At 42.8% G+C, this 14437-nt stretch overlaps 1 protein-coding gene across 1 annotated transcript in view; it reads right to left on the bottom strand.

Annotated features, from left to right (window-relative positions):
* Paip2b (poly(A) binding protein interacting protein 2B) overlaps positions 1-14437 on the bottom strand; it is a 61315-nt gene that overhangs the window by 45946 nt on the left and 932 nt on the right. The window lies entirely within an intron of this gene.

The raw sequence follows: 14437 nt of genomic DNA, 5'->3' as shown, positions 1-14437 counted from the left end.
TCCCGCAATTTTTCTTTTAAAAACCTAAAGGCCTTTGTCTCCCGGTGCCACTCTTTGCTGACCAGCGGGGGTGACCCCATTGTACAATGGTTAATAAACCTCTTGCTTTTGCAACGAGTCTTGGTCTAGGGGAGTTTCTGGGAAGGGCGCGATTGAACTCCTGAGCTGTGAGACCCCAGGTCTTACAATAGCAAATTCCAGGCTGCCCAGAGCTACACAGTAAGATCCTGCCTCAAAAACAACAAAACAAAACAAAACAAAAAAACAAAACAAACAAGCAAAAGAAAACACCACCACCACAACAACAAAAAAACCTGGCCAGACTGACTGACTGACTGTGTGTGTGTGTGTGTGTGTGTGTGTGTGTGTGTGTGTGGTGTATGAAAATAAGTACAGTGCAGTACCCACGGCCGCCAGAAGAGGGCATCAGGAGATCTGGCATGGCACTCTTTAACATCCTCTTGATCCTTTGCAAACCATTGATTTTTACAGTATCACATTATATATAACAAACGAAGGCTCATCCAATCCCCAAAGATGGGAGAGTTCTACTGCACTCTGAGAACCAAAGCCCCAAGGGTACCTCTGGGTTTCAAGTTCTCTTCTCTTGTGATGGAAAGTCCAGCGGGACCTTTCCAGCTGAGGAGGTTGATTCTCACTGGGCAATGTGATTTCCCTTCCAGGGCTGTTAAGTCCAAATGATGCTTGACAGCCGGTCTCCCTACTGCGAACACGCTGTTCACTTAACCCTTAGAGCCATAAACACACCAAGCCGGAGGGGGAGAAGGAAAAGGAGCAAGAGGATGAAGGATACAAGAGTGCAAGGGAGAAAGGAAGAGAGGTCCCTTATACCCTGACAAATAACAATTAGTCTCAAATATACGGGACAGGGAAAAGTTAAGTATAAAGGAGAAGTAACAACCCTGGTCTGTGGTCTCCAGGGCTCAGACCCGAGTCACCGCCTCAGCCATTCACTTGTTTTGTTGTGTATCAGTTTGAGATTGAAATATTTCGTCCAGCCAGAGAGCTCCTTAAGCAGGAAGCTAAACAACTTAAAATAGCTTCAGGAAGCCCCTGAAACTGACCAGATTCACTAGGCCCACCCCACCCCCGCCTGAATAAGCAATAAAAGCTGAGAGTCCTTCTCAGATGGAGAGATGCTGCTGCAAAGAAGACTCTCGGATTAGACTGTGGCTCTCCAGTTTCCTCAGACTGTGGGATTTAACCAACTGAGGCACCTGGAAAGGAGCTCTCCAGTTTCCTCAGACTGTGCAGTATGTTCCAGGTTCCAGCTTTGTGAGCAGTCACCCATGCTGAGGTGGGCCTTGGTGATGCAGCTGTTGTTGAGTCATTTCTGGTACTGTAAGAAACCCTTAGCCCAGATTCCTGTAACACCTATACAACTCATTGGTTCACCAAACTGAATTTTGATGCTATCTGTACCTGTCCTGGGTTCCCTATCTGAGGTAAGTGGACGTGTGTATTTGTCACACAACAGCTTCCTTCAACACTTATCTCATGATTCCCTTTCTCATGCTAGCTGCTGAATCTGTGCTGTGGGACTCATTGGTGCTGTGGCACCACAGCTGCCTTATAAAATATGACATAGGAGAATTATCACTGTAAGTCTAGCCTGCGTGCGTAGCCAGACACTGTTGGTTTGTTGTTGTTGTTGTTGTTTGCTTGTTTAAGTTCTAAGTTATGGCATGAATTCTCACACATTAACTTACTGGCCATTTGGTGTGGTCCCTCATTCCTCTTTCTAGGTTTCAGATATTCGAACTGAAAAACTGCAGAGAATTGTCTTACTGTTCTAACCCCTCCTGGAGCTGATGACCTGGAGCTGAAGAACAGGATGAGGTGTGGAAGGGAGAACAGTATGCACTTGACTACTAAGAGGAGCTGTTCTAACTGTTGGGCTATGTGGTCCATCATTGCTGATGAAAATATTATTCTAATGTGTTTTTCAAAATTTACAAACCTTTATTGTTAATAGTGTGTTTGTGTGTATATATGCATGCATCTGTGTGTGTTTGTGGGTGGATGGGGCAGGGAAGGTGTGACATCTCTCCTGCCCTCGTACCCTTGGGGGTGCCTCACCTGCAACACCCTCATTTCCCCACACTACTAGGGCCAGCTTCCTAGGTTAGGTGTGGGGTGTGTGCTTCTGTGCTTCCTGGGGGAGGTGCAGTCAGGGCCTGCTTTCTCTCGATGCACAGGTGAGGGGTGGAGCCAGTTCTCCCTAGGACCAGTGAGGGGCAAGGTCATCTCTGCACAGCCCTTGGACATCAACATGGCTCCAGGCAGCAGCTCAAATGAGGGATGTCAGTATGGCATTTAGTGGTAATATGGGCCACAGATATTGGCCATAGATATTGCCACAGTCCCCACTGAGGCAAGGCTACAGACCCAGACATGTCCTCCAGAGGCACAGGCCAGGACCTCACCATGGTCTCAAGTGGCCTCTCAGGCTACTCACATCAGGCTGTTCCTCACTACCCTAGACTCTCCAACTCCTCCTTTCTTCCTTGTGCACACACCTTTTTGCCTCTCTTTCCCTTCCATTTCGCTACCACTTACTTGTTCACCTTAGTGGTGCCCGGGGCCTCTGTGTGTCTTCCATGTGGTGGTGGGTGGGGCTCATCTGCCCCACAAAGAAGTTTTAAAAATTCTTACACAGGGCAACTTTATGTATTTGTGTGTTGTATCTATGTAGCTCTATGTATATGTGGGTGGGTGTGTCTTCATGTCTTTGTGGGTACATCTGTCTATGTGTGTGCAGTATTGGAGCAGTCTTTTTATGTTGTCCAAGTTGGTTTCAAACTTGTGGAACCAAGTAATTCTCCTGTGTTGGCCTCAGAGTGGCTGGGGATACAGGCATGTATCGCCACATCTGTCTGATTTCCTTATGATTTATAACTTCCTTTACACTTAGCAATGTCTTTCATTGTCTACTTTCACTGCATTTCTTCTAACATCAGTTTTATTTTATTACAGTTAAGTGTAAAAAGAGTCTGTAATTTATCCATTTTCTTTAGAAACTGATGTGTTTTCAATGAACTTTCCCCCAGTGTTTAAGAGGTGTTCTTATAGAATAGTTTAGAACGATCTCTATCTATCTGTATTTAAGAAGTGGGGCAAGGTGGCACATGCCTGTAATCTTAGTCCTTGAGTCAGTTTAAAGTCATCTTGGACTACATAACGGGAGTCTACATCCACCTCCTGCCCTTGAAAAGAGTCAAATGCAGTCCTGTTTTCCAGTGCTCTAACAGAGAGCAAGGGAGTTGGGGCTCTGAGCTAAGACTGCGATCTAGCTTCAGCCAATTCTCCATACAACTAGGGAAGGTCACAAGAACCAATGGGCTGCTCTTTTCAAGCAGGCCAGAATGGACACAAGGCAAGGAACTAACGGTGCTCTCCCGGGTCTGGGGAGTTGGCTCAGTCAGTAAAATGGTAGACCTGAGTTTGGATCCCGGAACCCACATACAAAGCCAGAATGGTTGCAACTCACTGCTGAAACCTTAGCAGAGGTGGAGACAAGTGAGTCCTGGAGTTCACTGACCAGCCAGCCTAGCCAACACCGTGAATGTGTTGGTGTGAAGCCTACTGAAGGTGTAAGCCCAGTGTGGCTGTTCACACCTCAATTCCAGCACTCAGGAAGCTGAGGTAGGAGAATGTCTTAGGAGTTTTAGGCCAGCCTGGTCTGTATAGTGTATTCCAGGACTATAGTGTAGCCAGATCTACACAGAGTGACCCTGTCAAAAAGAAAAAAAAAAAAAAAGAGGAAGAGAGAGAGAGAAGAGGGTGGTGGTGGCTGTGCGGAGAGTGGTGAAGGCAGACACTGACAGGGAAGAACCTGACATTGACCTCTGGCTTTCACATGCATATACACTCCCCAAAGAAAGCAAAACAAAAAAGAAAAAGATGTCCTTTCTGGGTATGGCAAATTAGCTTGGTTGGTACAGTGCTTGCCATGCAAGCATGAAGACCTGAATTTAAGTCCCAACTCAATTTAAAAGAGAAAGATAAGCACAGTGGCACATTCTGCAACCCAGGACTGGGGCATGGAGGCAGGTAGCGCCCTTCAGTGCTTTGCCCGTCATCCTAGCTGAATCCCTGAGTCCCACAGTCAGTAAGAGAGCACATCTAAGCAAGTCAGGAGGAGAGTGATTGAGGACTGCACCTGCTGCTGCCTTCTTGCCTCTCTACATACACGTGTGCAAACACACGAAGACATTGCACATGGATGTATACAGGTGTGTAACATGCACACAAATGACAGTCTAGATACAATAGAATGCAAAGTACCTAAGACCCTCATTTCAAGTATGAATATTGTGTATAATAATTCCACTTGTGCACCTGTGTAGTCAGAAAAGTGTGGAAAGAAGAGGTAGTGCATTATCTCTGCACTGTGATATTTCTGAGCTCATTTGTCATCCTTTTCATATTTTTATACATAATTGGATGATAAATAATTGTATCTTTAGGGTTATCAAGGAAATGACTAGGCATCAGCTAAGCACACAACAGAACTGTTTGGTCTATAAATAGTGCTTTCTGATGTCAGTAATATGTACCCAATAATTAAAATCATGCGCAGAAATGATGTGATTACAGAAGACATAGAATGAGAGGGAAGAAAGGCTAGGGCCAGAAACTAGCAGGTGGGCCTAGAAAGACCCCAGTAAAGGCTTTCCTGAAAAGATACTGCACAGGCAGAAAACAACAACAAGAAGTGTTTGGTACCAGACTAATCAAGAAAGAAGAGAATTGTTAATACAATAACAGCAGTGCTCAGTCTCCCAGATCCCCAAAGCAAGGATGGAAGCTGAAGAGCAGCATTGATGCCCGCCATTGTAACGGCCACTGGTGCCTCTGGAGAGAGCAGTTTCTATGGAGTGGTGGGAATAATGGACAACAGGCAGTGGACAAGGACTTACTCCAGAGTGGAAAGAAATGTGAGTTCCCAAACTAGGCTGGAGAGAAAAGAGCATTGAAATCTGAAAAGGCGGGGAGAAGATTGAGAAGGGGAGGGCCAGAAGGATGACTTGGGCCTTTGTTAAATGTACTGCAGGCCTTTGTCTTTTAGGGAGGCAGGGAGGCAGCCTGGTCACGAGCTAGGCCTTGAAGCCAGGCTGCTGATTTGCTGTACAAAGTTGGAAAGTCACTCCCCGACTTTGGCTTCCTTGTTTGTGCAGGAACATTGTAAGAGCTTAGGAGAGCACACAGGACACTGCTAGAAGCTAGCTTATCACCAGGACACCTGTACACTTGTTCTTTTCACTTGGTGATATCAACTGCTTCTGGTTAGCAGCCATGTCCAAAGTATGATCTGGGCATCTTGGGGTTCCACAAGGCTCTTTCCTGGAGTTGGAGAGGTAAATAAATTCACAGTACAAAGGTGTGACTAGACTTTTTGCTCTTGTCTTCTCCTAAGCAGATAGTGAAGCTTTTTAGTGCCAGAGTGATGAATGAGACTGCAACAGAATGATGGAGACAAACATGAGAATCCAGCTATATCTAATGAAGGTGGGCATGGAAGAGATTTTCATTACAATGTAAAAGAATCACTTTTCATGTAGTTTTATCATGGTTTTACAGCTATAGTTTTTTCTTTAATAAAATGTCTTATTTGTGCTAATATAATGAATATATTTTTGTTATTTTAGATAAATGAAAACTAAATGTTTGGATTTTTAAAATCATTTTTAATTAATTTATTTTTTGAAAGATTTCTTTTATTATTTATACAGTATTCTGCCTGCATGTGTCCTGTATGCCAGAAGAGGGCACCAGATCACATTATAGATGGTTGTGACCCACCATGTAGGTGCTGGGAATTGAACTCAGGACCTTTGGAAGAACAACCAGTACTCTTACCCTCTGAGCCATCTCTCCAGTCTCCAACATCTGGATTTTTATTTTTTAAATTTTGGATGTGGTAAATATTAGAAAGACATTTTCTACATAACAAAGCTTTTGGAGGTACCAATAATTTTGGTTTTAGACTCATGGAACCCAGGCTGGCTTTGAACTCACTATGTAGCTAAGGATGACCTTGAGTTTCTGATTCTCCTGCCACTATTGCCCAAGTGCTAGGAATATGAGCCTGTGCCAACACACTCTGCCTTTAGAGTGCTGGGAATCGAGCCCAGGGCTTCATATTCTACTAAGTAAGCTGTAACCCCGGCCCAATTTCTGAAGGCACAGAAAAGAAGTGAAAGCTAAGAATTTTGAGAGTAATTGCTTTGCGGACTGAAATAATAATTGCTAATAATAATAATAATAATTGCTTTGCCTGGAATCGGTCAGTTCTGGATGCCTTTTTTCTAGTTAACATAAGACCACTTGCTTTTCTTGAAGAGAAAGGCTTTTTTTTTAAATTGTTCTAAATATTTTAAAATAATTTTACTAGATTTTATTATTTTAATTATTCATATTCTCTCTTTCTGTGTGCGTGTGCGTGTGCGTGTGTGTGTGTGTGTATGAATCACGAAAACTTGTGAAAGTTGGTTTTCTCCTTCCACTGTGCCAGTCCTGGGGCGCAAACTCAGGTTGTCAGGCGTGAATGCACACACTGAGCTGTCTTGCAGGCTCCTCCGTTCCGGTTCTTCATTGTGCTTTACCTTAGCTTAGAATACCTATGTTTCCCTTCCTTCCTTCCTTCCTTCCTTCCTTCCTTCCTTCCTTCCTTCCTTCCTTCCTGCCTTCCTGCCTTCCTGCCTTCCTTCCTTCCTGACTTCCTGACTTCCTGCCTTTTGTTTTTTCTTCATCCAAAAACACAGCAATAGTTGCACTTCAACCTTAGCCAAAGTGGAAGAAAACATCTGTTCTCACCTTCCTGTTAAGCTTTGTAACTTGGGCCTCTGTTAAGTTTCACAAAGCTGCCACTTAGGTTTTTATCCTTTTTATTTTTTTCTGGCAAACTCCTTTCTGTCAGAGTCAGAGCATTTCATGAAGCTGAGTAAGGAACATGGCATTCCCTCATGTCTCCATGTCTTGTATTCCTTGGGAGTTAAGCATTAAAAGCAGAGGTTCTAGGTCCTTGTGGAGCTCCTATCTTTTCCCCATCATACTAACTCCCCTTCTTTCATATGATTCCCTGTACTCTGCCGAAGGTTTGGTTATGAGTCTTTGTATCTGCTTTGATACACTGCTAGTTAGAGTCTTTCAGATGCCTTCAGTAGACTCCTACCATAGTAAGGGGAACAAGGACTATTTCTAACAGGAACTCAATGCCTGGCTCTTTGACCTCCCCACTCCCCCAAGGGAGGAGCAGTCCTGTTAGGCCACAGAGGAGGACTTTGCAGACAGTCCTGAAGATACCTGATAAAACAGGATCAGATGAATGGGGAGGAGGTCCCCCCCATCAGTGGACTTGGAAAGGGGCACGGTGGAGATGAGGGAGGGAGGGTGAGATTGGGAGGGAATGAGGGAGCGGGATACAGCTGGGATACAGAGTTAATAAAATGTAACTTATAAGAAAAAAAATAAAATAAAATAAAAAGAATTAAAAGCATTTTCTGTTTGTTTGTGTTTTTCAAGACAGGGTTTCTCTGTGTAGCCCTGGCTGTCCTGGACTCATTCTATAGACCAGGCTTGTCATGAACTCACAGAGATGCAGCTGCCTCTGCCTCCTTGAGTACTGGGATTACAGGTGTGCGCCACCTTGCCTGGCTAGTATTTTCTTTACAGTACTATTTCTGCCAGATTCTGAGCCATAACATAAGCTTATTTGTACCCCGTAAATACCACAGCAAGATCTGCAGCATCTCTCTGTTCTTCATGTGTGTCCTAAACCTCACAGCAATTCCACAAGGAATATTTTATCCCTTTGAATTAGTTATTGTTGTCCAAAAAATTACTCCCCAACACCCCCTAAAGAAACTTAGTATCTTGGATGCTTGTAACACACATTTTGTCCAGGCAGCTGGGTCCTCTGTTTCAGATGCCAACTTCTGCTGTGGAAAGGCTTGGCATCTACCAGATGAGAGCTCATGAGCACTTGGTGGGCACAGTATTTCTTCCACTGTACCCTTAATTCTTTTCTGTCCATGACCTTGCAGAACGTACAGTTGTAAAGAACTGGGCAGAGTCAGTAACAATGTGTCCCTTTAGATAAAGCAGAGGGGATGAGCACTCTGGAGTCCAGAGTCTAGGCTAATACTCCCGCTTAGGGCTAGCCAGGAAGTATTATCCCACATTCTACAGCCATCATCAAAGAGAATCCTATATGAAAAGTAATAATGGGTTTAACATCGCTTCTGAAAACACCTAATCTTATAAAGCTTTCAGTTGACAAAATCGCTGCAAGGTCAGAAACCATCCCAGAGAACAGCTGCCTATCGGGGGCTCACCTTTTGTTGTTCCCCTGAAACATCACCAGGTAGGAGCATAAGAGCTAGGCGATCGACCTCTGTGGCTTGGGTAGCTGGAGAGGTAACCTTAGTGCCTGTCTTTAGGCTGTCATTCAATTTCCCAGGTCTGTTAGTTCAGTAAAGAAACTTACAGGGAGTTACTGGTGAGGGCCCGAGTCTCCAGAAAATTCCGCATTTACAAAGTATATACACACACACCTGCAAGACCCTAGAAGCCTGCTGTTCCAATTGAAGAATTACTATTTGAGGTTTGTTTAGTCTTTATAAAAGCTAAGAGTGACCGTCTGTGGGATTTTCAGCCTTACAGAAGTGTGACTTTATGCAATGAGGCTGCACTTACTTTTTTTTTTAATTTTTTTTAAGTACTCAAAGAGGAATTTTGTTTTTCTGAGACTTCCATTTTATAGTTAATAAAATTAGGCAGGCGGTTTGTTGACTTCAAGCAGCATTTGTGACTGCTGAGCAACTCTTTTTCTTCAGCCATAGAAATGTGCTAACCTCTCCAGGACATTCATTCCTCAATTCTTTGCTGACAGTACACAAGTTATCATATAGCCTGAATGGAGCGTGAGGTCCACTGCTATTTTCAGCTCACCCTCTGGCTTGCTTTCTAACCTTGGGAAAATCACTTCTAGGCCCCGTGCCACTGACCTGCCATCTGTAAATCAGGGCTGGTTAGTGACCTTCCTTTGGCCAAGTCAGTGGAACCATGACTCCTGGAGTCTGTGATTAAAAAGATGCTCCCTAAGGGTGCCCCCTGCACATCTATTATTTTGAACTTTTCTCACAGAGCAGCCTCCTTGAACAGTTGATACTTTCACTCTGAAAGCACTTCTGCAGGAAGCACGATGTCTTGAGGCTACTAAACTTGACCATCCTCATAAAACCTCTTTCCAACCAAAAGAAGGTGGGAAGAAAGTTTTTCCATCTCACATGTTCATTTCCATATTTCTCATCTAGGGAGCACTTGACTTTATTACTTAACCTGGATTTTTGGTTTTGTGTGTTTATTCCTGTGTTGTTAGTTAATGGATGGAGCTCAATATTATCAAAACAAATAGGATGCTAAAAAGTTATCTACTTAATACTAATAAACTTAAAATACATATATATCATGCTTTCTTCTCTTAACGTAAGGCAAGTTTAAGCTACATCTCATCTTGCAGTCTAACTGAACTCATCCAAAACTTCCAACATGGGAGTCTACAGCATTTCCCATGATTACCAATATTTATTTTTGAAAGGTTTATTCATGTGTATGTATTAATATATGCTGCGTATATATGGGTGCCGTGGCAGCCAGAAGAGGTTGTCAGATCTCCTGGAGTTGGGGTTAGGGGAGGTTGTGAGCTGCAGGATGTAGGCACACTTTAAAGACTAGGCCATCTCTCTAGTGCCCAGCTACTAAGAATTTCTGGGAGTCTTCTCTTTTCTGTTGGGACAGGGCAGGACCTCGTACAGTCCAGGCTGTGCCCAAACTCACTACTCAGCCAAGAATGACCCTAAACTTCTGATCCTCCTGCCTCCACCTCCCAAATATGATGGGTTTACAAGGGTTGGTTCCCCACCCCATCCCATCAAGGATTACTTTCTTCCATCCTTTCTACCTGAGCTTGTTTCCATGTGAGGTTTCTCATTCATTCATTCACTCATTCATTCACTCATTTTTGTTTTTTCGGCTATGCTGGACTTCCTTGGTAGACCAGGCTAACCTTGAGCTCACAGAGATCCTCCTGCCTCTGCGGGATAAAGGTGTACACCACCACACCTTGCTTGTGGGTGTCTTTTTGTTGTTCCAATGGCTTCAGCTTCAGTTTCCTTTGTGTTTCCTTTGAAAAAACTCCCACTCACACAAAGCTTCACTGAGGTTTTTGAGGATAAGGGAGATTAACCCTGCCCCTCCTTTAAGTCTCTTTCCCCATTTTGTCCCCAGTGATTTCCCATTAGCCCGGCACTCCGTGCACACGCGGACTTCTCATTTTCCTCATGGCTCCATCATGTCCCTACTCACACTCTCTCTTCTATTCAGGAACGAAGATAAATCCTCTCTAAAGATTTTATGCAGATAACTTTTTCTTATTTGATAGGACTTCTCATACCCATACTGACAGAGTCTCATTTTATGCCCCAAATGGCTTGTTTTCCCAAAGACAGCTTTTTTTTATTACTTTATTTTTTTATTTTTTTTTATCAGTTACATTTTATTAACTCTGTATCCCAGCCGTGTCCCGATCCCTCATTCCCTCCCAGTCCCTCCCTCCCTCCCTCCCTCATCTCCACCGTGCCCCTTTCCAAGTCCACTGATAGGGGGGACCTCCTCCCCATTCATCTGATCCTGTTTTATCAGGTATCTTCAGGACTGGCTGCAAAGCCCTCCTCTGTGGCCTAACAGGACTGCTCCTCCCTTCGGGGGTGGGGAGACCAAAGAGCCAGTCATTGAGTTCCTGTTAGAAATAGTCCTTGTTCCCCTCACTTTGGGAAACCAATTGGTTACTGAGCTACCACAGGCTACATCTGAGCGGAGGTTCTAGGTTATATCCATACATGGTCCTTGGTTGAATGTCAGTCTCAGAAAAGACCCTGTGCTCAGATATATTTGGTCCTTGTGAAGCTCCTATCCTTTCCCCATCAGACTAACTCCCCTTCTTTCTTATGATTCCCTGTACTCTGCCAAAGGTTTGGTCATGAGTCTTTGTTTTGAAAACACTGCTAATTAGAGTCTTTCAGATGCGCTCAGTAGACTCCTGTCATACGTTCAATGCACATCCCATCTGTCTTTCTAAACGAGGATTGATCATCTCACCCCATGTCCGCTCAATTGATTATCGTTTTTAGGTGTATAGATTTCATTATGTTTATCATATCTTATAGGTCTATATAAGTGAGTATATCCCATGTTTGTCTTTCTCCTTCTGGGATACAAAGACAGCTTTTATCCATAAGAGGATTTACTATTGTTACCAAAACTTCCCCTCATATCCAATACACACTAATCTACATTTCCAAACTAATCTGTACACGTTTATTATTTTACGTATACTTCATTGATGGATGTAGTCCATCCCGGCTATTTTAATACATATCTCCTTAGTTATTAAATATGCAGGTGGTTTACAATTCTAGCTTGTTTTGCATTACAAATAGTGTTGCTATAAGCATTGTGTGAAAGTAGTTTTTTTCATTTGGATTGTTTTGAGTAGATAGATATATAGTTCAGATATGGATGAGATGAAAGTGAGTAATTTCATCGATCTTGCACTTCGCTACAGCATCTTAAAAAGTGGTTATCCAGCTAAATAATTTTATCAATACATATCTATCCATTTTTCCTAGCTCCATCAATGGTTTCTTTTTTAATTTTCCATTGTCATTGCAGCAAGGTTAAAAGCTTCTCCAATGTTTATCTCTTTGGATTTTTTCTTCTGTAAACTCTTTGGTCCAGAGTTTGACTCTTGTCCAGAAAATCTGAGTGTTGGTTTTCTTTTCACACCTTCATTGAGATACGGCCCACTTATATACAATTTCGAGTTGTGCAACTATCCCCACAGTCAACGTTAGAACAATTAATTCATCATTTCCCGTTGGGGGAGAAAAACCAACCCTGTATTCTAGTTTTAATCCTTCCCAGTTCTCCTCCTTTCTGGTCTTAGACAATCACTGACCTGTTTAATAGTTGGGTCTACTTGGACACTTCTTGTAAGTAGAATTATACTGTGATTCTTATCGAATGCCCTGACTTAGCATCGTGTTCCCAAGGTCCACCCACATCACAGCACGTCAGTACTTCAGCCCTTGCCATTATTGGATAATATTCCACTATGTAGACATATTGTATTATTTTATTCATGCACTAGTTGATGGGTGTGAGACCCGCCATCGCTTTTTGTTCACTATGCATAACGTGCTACGACTCTTCAGTTTTTGTGGGGGCATGTGCTGCCTTTGGTGGGTATGAATGTGAAAGCATAGGTGCCGGGCCATCTGGTAATGACTACACCGGCTTCTGAACCTTCACATTTTTACTACGAGTATACACAAGTACGCTTCAGTTCCAGTTTCTTCACTTCACGCTGGATTAGCTGCCTAGAACTATCAAAACAAAATACCGCAGACTGAGTTGCTTAAACACCAGAACTTTATTTTCTCCCAGGTCTAGAGGATAGAAATTCACGGTTGTCAGCAGACTGATGTCTTCTCCCTGTGTCGTGTGGTTTTGTTTGGTTGGCTAATGTTCTCCCCTGAGAGCCAGCATGGCCTCAAACTACGACATCTCTCTGTCTCAGCCTCTCTGGAGGTGTGCGCTCACTATGCTGACACTTGTATCTTTGCATGCACATATGCCTAGCTCTTCCTTCTCTCATATGACATCTGTCATATTGGGTTGGGACTCTGCCTTTATGATGTCATTTAACCTCAATTACCTCTTTTAAATTGCAAGAGTTAAAGCTTCAATATCTAAATATTAGAGGACACAATTTAGTCCGTACACTTGACACTTGTTACAATATTTTCTAAATTAAATACTCTATATGACATTGCTATCTTTTTATTATATAGATTATATATAAATGATATACATTGCACTGTGGGTGATGTGGTTTTGATTTGCATTTGCTTGATAGGTACTGTTTTGACTTTTTTTGTCACTGTGGCAAAAAATTCTGTCGGACAATTCAAAAGAGGAAAGATTGTTTTGGTTTGTAGTTTCAGAAGCTTCAGTCGATGGTTGTTGGACTCCATGCACTTGGGCAGCATGCCATGGCAGCATGTGGCTAGGAAGCAGAAAAGAGGCAGGAACGGGTCAGAGAAAGACAACATTCAAAAACATCCTCAGGAACTCAGTGCTTCCACGGGTGTCCCGCTTCGTGATTGTTCCAGCTTTCAAGCTATCAGTGTTCATCTGCCGAAGAAGGCAGAGCCCTGGTGAGTCAACCATGCCAGCTTCTCACCTCTGCATCACTGCTTCCATCCTTGAGGACCTACAATGCGCATTTTCATATCTAATCATCAGCAGCTACTCACGTTAGGCCTAGGTTTATGTGCTCACTGGCTCTCTAGAGAATAAATTATGATTTATTTCTTTGTCATGTCATACATTATTTCTGTCATAGATAATATGCATTATTGATTATTGGAGTATTAACTATAGACTTTCTAAACCTTGGAGGGTAATGATAGGCTTTTAAGAAGATAATATTTTAATTAATTCTTTGGGAATTTTATACATGCATAGAATATATTTTGATCATATTCCTTTCACTCCTCCCAGATCCATACACCATCCTGTCCCAATTTTATGTCCTATTCTTTAAAACAAAACCATGATAGACTTTCTAAGAAAGATTAAAAAAAAAACTTTAAAAATCAGTTGGTGTGGCTGTGTGAAAATGAATACAGTCATTTGCCAAAATGTAGTATATTACGCCAAAAGATAAGGTGATTAAAACGTAAGTAATTTATTCAAAATGAACTAATTTTTACACATGTATGAATACACATATATTCTACAAAATACATATGTAATCGTCAATTTTTAAAAGGTCAACTGAAAAGAAAAATAAGCAAAGGTACTGAGCAGACACTTCATTACACAGACAGTATACTGCCTGACATATTGTGGGCTGGGAAAGTAGATCACAGTGAAGTGCTTGCATGCAAACATGAGGACCTGGATTTGATCCACAGCGCCCATTTAAAAAGCTGGGCATGGCTGCCCAGACTTGTAATCCTGGTGTTGGGAAGGCAGAGGCAGGAGGATCTCTGGGGCTTGCTGGCCAGGCCAGTCTAGCTGAATCAGCAAGCCCCAGGGATGGTGGTGAGAGAACCCATGTCAAAAAAACAAACAAACAAACAAAAAACAAAAAAACTGATCAGTTTCAGAGGGATGATGCAGACTCAGGGTTGACTTCTAGCCTCCACACATCTGAACACACATACATGAGAACCTTCACACATGCTCCCTTTCACAGAAAGAAAAAGAAAAAAAGACATGAGGACTGGTGAGATACTGGTGGGAAAAGGCACCTGCTACCAAGCCTCTCAACCCGAACTCAGCA

Source organism: Meriones unguiculatus, chromosome 5 (assembly GCF_030254825.1).
Source record: "Meriones unguiculatus strain TT.TT164.6M chromosome 5, Bangor_MerUng_6.1, whole genome shotgun sequence".
Classification (NCBI taxonomy): Eukaryota; Metazoa; Chordata; class Mammalia; order Rodentia; family Muridae; genus Meriones; species Meriones unguiculatus.
This window is presented reverse-complemented; position numbering and strand designations above follow the sequence as displayed.